Here is a 7,846-nt window from a genome sequence, read left to right on the forward strand (position 1 = left end):
TCTAATAATCAAATGTTGAAGGATGTTCAGAGTCAAGACCCTGTCCCACTTTCCCGAGTTACTCACGAACTCTCCCGAGTATTCCCCTTGATTCGAACCCGGGGAATGTCGGGGAATGTCGGTAGCGAGCTCGTAGGAGTCCGTAGATGTTTCAGAGCGGCTCGTAATGCCAGCCGTAGGAACTCGGGGCGTCAGGTAAGTCGGGACGTTTTTTTCAACGTTGATAAATGTCCACGAGTAAAAAAAAAATAGCCCCGAGTACCTACGAATGGCTATTACCGTAATTCTCCGAGTTCGAATCCAGGGGAAAACTCGGGAGAGTTCGTGAGTAAGTGGGACAGTGGCCTAAAATCTCCAGGCTACTGAATTAATTATTACAAGGCTCCATCTACTGGAACTTTCAAGTACTGCACCCACTCGCCATCAAACGTCAGGGGAATTTGTCTGAACTTGAAGTTGCTTTAGTCTCTCTGTAGCAATGGGAGGTAAAATACTCATCTGTCTCATGCGGCCTGATTGGCAATTAAAGCTGTATTCTACACACAAAGCAGAGGGTAGTTTGCGAGGCCCACTACTCATAGAGGACATTGTGGGGAAGTATAAAGGTCTGCTTAAAATTCAAACTTGAGTTCACATTAAATAGAACAAGGTAACAGGAACATGAGGTGAATTGGGAAGTGAGGTAAAAAATGAATTTAAAATACGTGTGATGAAAAGGGTGGCACAGGGGCGCAGCGATGGTGTCTTACAGCATCAGTGACCCGAGTTCGATCCTTACCACGGGTGCAGTCTGTATGGAGTTTGTACCTTCTCCCTGTGACCGTGTGGGTTTCCTCCAACATTCCAAAGACGTACAGGTGTACTATAGGTTAATTGGATTTGGTAAAATTGTAAATTATCCCTAGTGTGTACGATAGTGTTAGTGTACAGGGTGATTGCTGGCCAGCGCAAACTCGGTGGGCCAAAGGGTCTGTTTCCGTTCTATATCTCTATAAAGTCTATAAAGTTTTAAAAAATCTTAAAAAAGACATGTATTGTTTTCTGTGGAGCGGAGATCTCTTAGAAGTTTATAAATTTATGAAAAGGTTAGATGGTCACTTTTTTTTCCAGTGTGGAAGTGTCAAAGACTAGAGGGCATCACTTTAAGGTGAGAGGGGGGAGGTTTAAAGGAGATGTCCACTGCAGATTTATGTTCCACAGTGTGGAAGGTACTGACAACTCGCTGCCAGGGAAGGTGGTGGAAACAGACAACAACATTGACATTGAAGAGGCATTTAATCAGACTTTTAAATATGTTATAAATGGAGGGTTGTGGATCATATGTAGGCAGATGGGGTTAGTTTAACTTGGCATTATGGCCAGCACAAACTTCATGAGCCGGTGCCTGTTCCTGTACTATGCTGTCCTACATTCAATGTTAGAGGTTGCAGAAGATAGTCGCAAAAAGCTGCAGTAACTCAACGGGACGGGCAGCATCTCTGGAGAGAAGGAATGGATGAGGTTTTTGTACTCTTCCTGCCATTGAAGATGACCTGGAGTGCTTCAGGTGTATCCGTGAGGGGATTCAGGATGCAGAGTCATGGCTTCGCTGGATCAATTGACCCATTCCTCGTTCTCGGCACATGAGAGTGTGTGAGTGGAACACTCCAGGTCGGCCCAGGCTTTTGGTGATCACCCAGAGACTGCAGAGTGCTCTGCTCTCGGTGGAAATAAATCACAGAGCATTAAAGAGCACCACTACATTACAAGAGTTCGAGGTGAAGTGAAATATTACAAATAAATCTATCAGACAGCAGTCAATTTTCTCCGAATTGTTTAAAAAAGCAAAACTACAGTATTTTCTCCCAGTAAAAGCTGACTAATGTCTCCAGAATAATGCAGTGAGTGGAGGATAGTTACATATTGATTATTTGTTTAAAATCTTCACTCACTTATAGCTGTGTGGTCACAAAGCTTGGTCAGCTGGACAATTACCCTGATGCAGGATATCGACTTACACAAATGGCTCCATAGGAGAGCTCACCGAGTTCTTCCAACATTCTCTTTTAAATCCACATAGACATATAGAAAATAGGTGTAGGAGTCAGCCATTTGGCCCTTCAAGTCAGCACCGTCATTCAATATGATCATGGCTGATCATCCAAAACCAGTACCCTGTTCCTGCTTTCTCCCCATATCCCTTGATTCTTTTAGCTAGATCTAACTCTCTTGAATACATCCAGTGAATTGGCCTCCACTGCCTTTCGGTGGCAGAGAATTCCACAGATTCACAACTCTCTGGGTGAAAAAGTTTTTCCTGATCTCAGTCCTAAATGGCCTATCCCTTACTCTTAAACCCCTAGTAATCAGCACGGGAGCACTTCAAGGCTGCGTGCTCAGCCCCCTGCTGTACTCACTCTATACTCATGACTGCGTAGCCAGTAACAGTGCGAACTCCATCATCAAGTTCGCTGACGACACCACTGTTGTGGGACGTATCACTGATGGGGATGAGTCAGAGTACAGAAGAGAGATCGAGCAACTGTCCATATGGTGCCAGCGCAATAACCTGGCCCTCAACACCAGCAAAACCAAGGAACTGATTGTGGACTTTGGAAGGAGTAGGAGGGGGACCCACAGCCCCATCTATATCAACGGGTCGATGGTTGAAAAGGTCAAGAGCTTCAAATTCCTGGGCGTGCACATCTCTGAAGATCTCTCCTGGTCCGAGAACACTAATGCAATTATCAAGAAAGCTCATCAGTGCCTCTACATCCTGAGAAGATTATGGAGAGTCGGTTTGTCAAGGAAGACTCTCTCTAACTTCTACAGGTGCACAGTAGAGAGCATGCTGACCGGTTGCATCCTGGCTTAGTTCGGTATTTTGAGCGCCCTGGAGAGGAAAAGACTACAAAAAGTAGTAAACACTGCCCAGTCCATCATCGGCTCTGACCTTCCTTCCATCGAGGGGATTTATCGCAGTCGCTGCCTCAAAAAGGCTGGCAGCATCATCAAAGACCCACACCATCCTGGCCACACTCATCTCCCTGCTACCTTCAGGTAGAAGGTACAGGAGCCTGAAGACTGCAACAACCAGGTTCAGGAATAGCTACTTCCTCATAGCCATCAGGCTATTAAACCTGGCTCGGACAAAACTCTGATTATTAATAACCCATTTTCTGTTATTTGCACTTTATCAGTTTATTTATTATTGTGTGTATATATTTATATTATGGTATATGGACACACTTATCTGTTTTGTAGTAAATGCCTACTATGTCTGTGTGCTTAAGCAAAGCAAGAATTTCATTGTCCTATACAGGGACACATGACAATAAACTCACTTGAACTTGAACTTGAACTTGAACTTGTTCTGTGGACCCCAACATCGGGAACATTTTTCCTGCATCTAGCCTGTCCAATCCCTTAATAATGTTATATGTTTCTATAAGATCCCCTCTCACCCTTCTGAATTCCAGTGAATACAAGCCCAGTCAATCCATTCTTTCATCATATGTTAGTCGGGCCATCCCCAGAATTAACAGGTGAACCTACGCTGCACTTCCTCAACAGCAACATTCCTGCATCTAGTCTTCAGGAAATGTCCACTTTCAGGTGCATCCTGGCTGTCTTTGATGTTGTAATTATGTGCGGGCATTAGACAATCTTGAATACCCCTTAGATAGACAAAAAATGCTGGAGTAACTCAGCGGTTCAGGTAGCAACTTTGGAAAGAAGGAATAGGTGACTTTTTGGGTGCAGACCATTCTTCAGACCCCTTCTTCAATACCCCAAACTGCATACAATGCATCAAACAGCCCCTGGCTCTCTGCACTCTCTACACCCTTCGATCAATTTGGATAAAATGCCTGGGTACATTCACACTGACGTGGCTTGCATGGAAATTGTGACTGGATTTGCCTACAGGAAATAAGTAAATGCGTTCCAAATATAAAACCTACACTTTGGAATACCCAGACGGAAACAAGGAACTGCAGAAAACTGCAGACAAAGACTGCAGATGCTGGTTTACAAAAAAAAGTGCTGGTGTAACTCAGCAGGCTTGTATGTGTTTTGTTAAATAAAACAACGACTTCCTTTTAAACAAAGAATTTTAATCAACATTTTTTTTAAAAGACTTATTTTATAGAGAATGTGCCGATTAGTTTAGTTTTTAGTTTTAGAGATAGTGTAGAAACAGGCCCTTCAGCCCACTGAGTCCAGGCCGACCTTTGATCACCCGATCACAGTAGTTCTATGTTATCCCACTTTTGCAATAAATCCCTAAAGTCCAGCGGGCGGCGCGACTCTCGTCAGCAGCGGCCTCTGCAGTCCGTCTGTCTTTTTATTATTTTTGTCTCGTTTCTATTTATTTTTTTTGTCAGGGTATGTGTGTGAGGGGGTGGGAGTGGGGAACTTTAAAATCTTTCCCCTGCACGGGAGACCCGACCTTTTGTTTGTCGGGTCTCCGTTGTCGTTGGGGCTGGGCAACGTGGAGCGGCCTCCAGCAGGAACGACCTGGGGCTGCAGTTGCGGAGCTGCGGACTACTCACCATCACGGGGCTGGCCGAGTCCGGAGCGGGTGGAGCTGTGGTGGAGCGCTGCTGCCACCCGACCCCCGGAGTTTCGGAGGCTGCAACTGCGGGTCTGGCGGACGGCAACACCGGGAGCCCGCGGGTCCCTGGTGGGAGACCGCTTTTCGGGGCTTCCGCAGCGGCGACTTCTCCCGCCTGAGTTGCGGGGTTGAAGAGCACCTGGAGCGGGGACACTTACCATCGCCCCGCGTGGCTTGGAATGGCCGCGGGACTTTGCGAGCGCCCGCCGTGGCTCCAACAACAAGACCCGGTGCGCGACCTTGCATCACCCGACGTGGCTTTAATGGCCGCGGGACAATCACCATCGCCCGCCGGGGGCTTTGACTCTGACATCGGGGGGGGAGTGCAGTGGAGAGATCAGTTTTTTTTTGCCTTTCATCACAGCGCTGTAATGGATGTATGTGTAAATTATGTTGTGTTTCGGGTCTTTTTCGTTTTGTATGTATGGCTGCAGAAACGACATTTTGTTTGGACCTCAACGGGGTCCAAAGGACAAATAAATTGTATTGTGTATTGTGAAGGGCAATTTACAGAAGTCAATTAACCTATAAACCAGCACGTCTTTGGAATGTGGGAGGAATCCGGAGCACCCGGAGAAAACCTATGGGGTTACAGGAAGAACGTACAAACTCTGTACAGACTGCACCCGTAGTCAGGATCGAACCTGGGTCTCTGGCGCTATAAGGCAGCATCTCTACTGCTGTGCCGCCTCACAAACCTGAGAGCAATACCTATAATGCAAAAAAGACACAAAGTGCTGGAGTAACTCAGCGCGTCAGGTAGCATCTCTGGAGAACGTGGATAGGTGACATTTTAGGTCAGGACCCTTCTTCATAATACTTTTAGTGCAGTTATTCTTGTGTGAAATTCAGCAACTCTCATGTTAACTCTTACATTGTAATGATGACCAGTTAATATTTTTCGGAGATGTGGATTGAGATAGATATTAGCAAGGGAGGAATAGATGGGAGGAATAGATTGGGTCATGCATGACCTGTTTTCCTGGATGGAAAAATCAAATATTAGAGGGCACAACTTTAAGGTGAGTTTAAAAGAGATGTGCAGAGCAACTTCTTTTACACAGTAGGAGGTGAATGGCTGTAACGCGCTGCCTGAGTCGGTGGTTGAAACAGGTATGACTTTGGATAGGATATGTAGGGAATGGAAGGATATGGAGATGGACAAATTCTTGATTAGAATGGGTGTGAAGGGTTCTGAGGAGATGCCAGGGAAATGGGATTTGGAGGCAGAGATCAGCCTTATACTGCTATCAGGTCTTGGCATCATGTTGAGCACAGACATTGTGGGCTGAAGGGCCTATTCTTGTGCTGTGCTGTTCTATGTTCAGATTGCCCCAGTATTTTGAGCATGCGGAACATTAGTCTGGGTTCAAGGTCCAGTTAACGCAACCATTAAGTCACCTCATCCCAGAAGGCAGTTCATGCTCGTGTACAGTTCTGACAATACTGTACTAAACACTCCTTTCACTGGAAAGGTTCTCTCTGGAGCTTCTGTTGGGTGGTACTGGATATGCACTATGGCTGTGGGTACCACCACACTGCTGGAGTGCATGATCAATCATAGAGACAAACTCAGATCTCTTTGCTGTAACTTGGCGACATCACAATTCTTGCTTTGAAGCTTTGAATACCTCCACCTGTAGCTACCAGGCATCAGAGAACACCAGGTTAAACACTGTTCACAAAGTGCTTCACCAGAACAGTCTGTTCTCACTCTCCTGGATCTGTGCAATGAGTGACCCATCACCGACTCACTTGGCTGCCTTTTCCAAATGGATGGAGCCCAAACCTTCTTGACGAACCAAACACAAGAATGAGTTGTGCTGATTCAGCCCAAGCCTCGCTGTTAAAAGGCATTTGGCCAGGAAAAATCTAGACAGATATGGGGCAAATGTGGGTAAATGGGACTAGCTCCGATGGGGCATCTTGGTCGGCAAGCATGAGTTGGCCCGAAGGACATGCTTCTATTACTCTCATTGCAGATGCTGGAAATCTGAAATTTAAAAAAGCAAAACTGCTGCAAATACTCAGTAGGTCAGACAGGATCTCCACAGATGTTGGCTGACCTGAGTATTTCAACAGTCCATTAATGGAGATATTTGGGCTGGGGTCAAAACCCTTTGTCAAGGAGAAAGGTATCAAGGAGGGTCATTTTACCTCAGCAGAGAGTTAACCCATAGACTGAAGAACCATCATCATTTTTCAGGAAACAGAAAATAGGTGCATTAGGCCATCAAACCCGCCCCCACCATTCAATATGATCAACTGATCTATACTGGCCTCAACTCTTCTGTGCCATTCCCTTATTAGCCCTAATTCCTTGATCTGTCAAACACTGGTTGGTCAGTGTGGGCAAGTTGGGCCGAAGGGCCTGTTTCCACACCGTATGACTATGACTCTACAACTGATGAAATTGAGAAAAAAAACTGCTGGAGGAACTTTTTCACACAGAGGGTTGTGAATCTGTGGAATTCTCTGCGTCAGAAGGCAGCGGAGGCCAATTCTCTGTATGCTTTCAAGAGAGAGTTGGATAGAGCTCTTAAAGATAGTGGAGTCAGGGGATTTGTTTAAGAAGGAACTGCAGATGCTGGAAAATCGAAGGTACACAATCAGGGGATTGGGGAAAAGGCAGGAACGAGGTACTGAGTGTGGATGATCAGCCATGATCACAGTGAATGGTGGTGCTTGCTTAAAGGGCAGAATGGCCTACTCCTGCACCTATTGTCTATTATCTAATTAGTAGAAGGCACCAGTAAAAATAAATGGGTGACGTTTCGGGTCGAGTATCTGCTTCAGGAATGCTGCCTGACCTACTGAATTACTTCAACGTTTGGGTCCTTGATATTTGTGGAGAAGACATGCAGGTGTAAAAATACATTACAAGTAATTAGGAGAGAGCACCGGTAAATCACAGACATTTGGAGATAGTAACCTGATTTGTGATAAATGTTCATAGTGACCCATACAGAGAAGAAACAGTTGCCAAGAGATTTAGGTTCATCAAAGTAAAATAATAGCTCAGCATTGCAGGGCGGGTTGTGGATCAGTGATTGTCCACCAAGTAAAGATACACCGATTGTGAGTACAAACATTCCCTGGAAAGCCCTGGTCAATGTTCACACCTCCCCGGGTTTACCAGTAAATAGTCGCACACGATCTGGGCTCATTAGTAGATAATCACACACTCCCAATATCCCAGTAAGTGTCCACACAGTCCCCAGACCCCCAGTAAATATTCACACACTACCAGTA

Source organism: Amblyraja radiata, chromosome 34 (assembly GCF_010909765.2).
Source record: "Amblyraja radiata isolate CabotCenter1 chromosome 34, sAmbRad1.1.pri, whole genome shotgun sequence".
Classification (NCBI taxonomy): Eukaryota; Metazoa; Chordata; class Chondrichthyes; order Rajiformes; family Rajidae; genus Amblyraja; species Amblyraja radiata.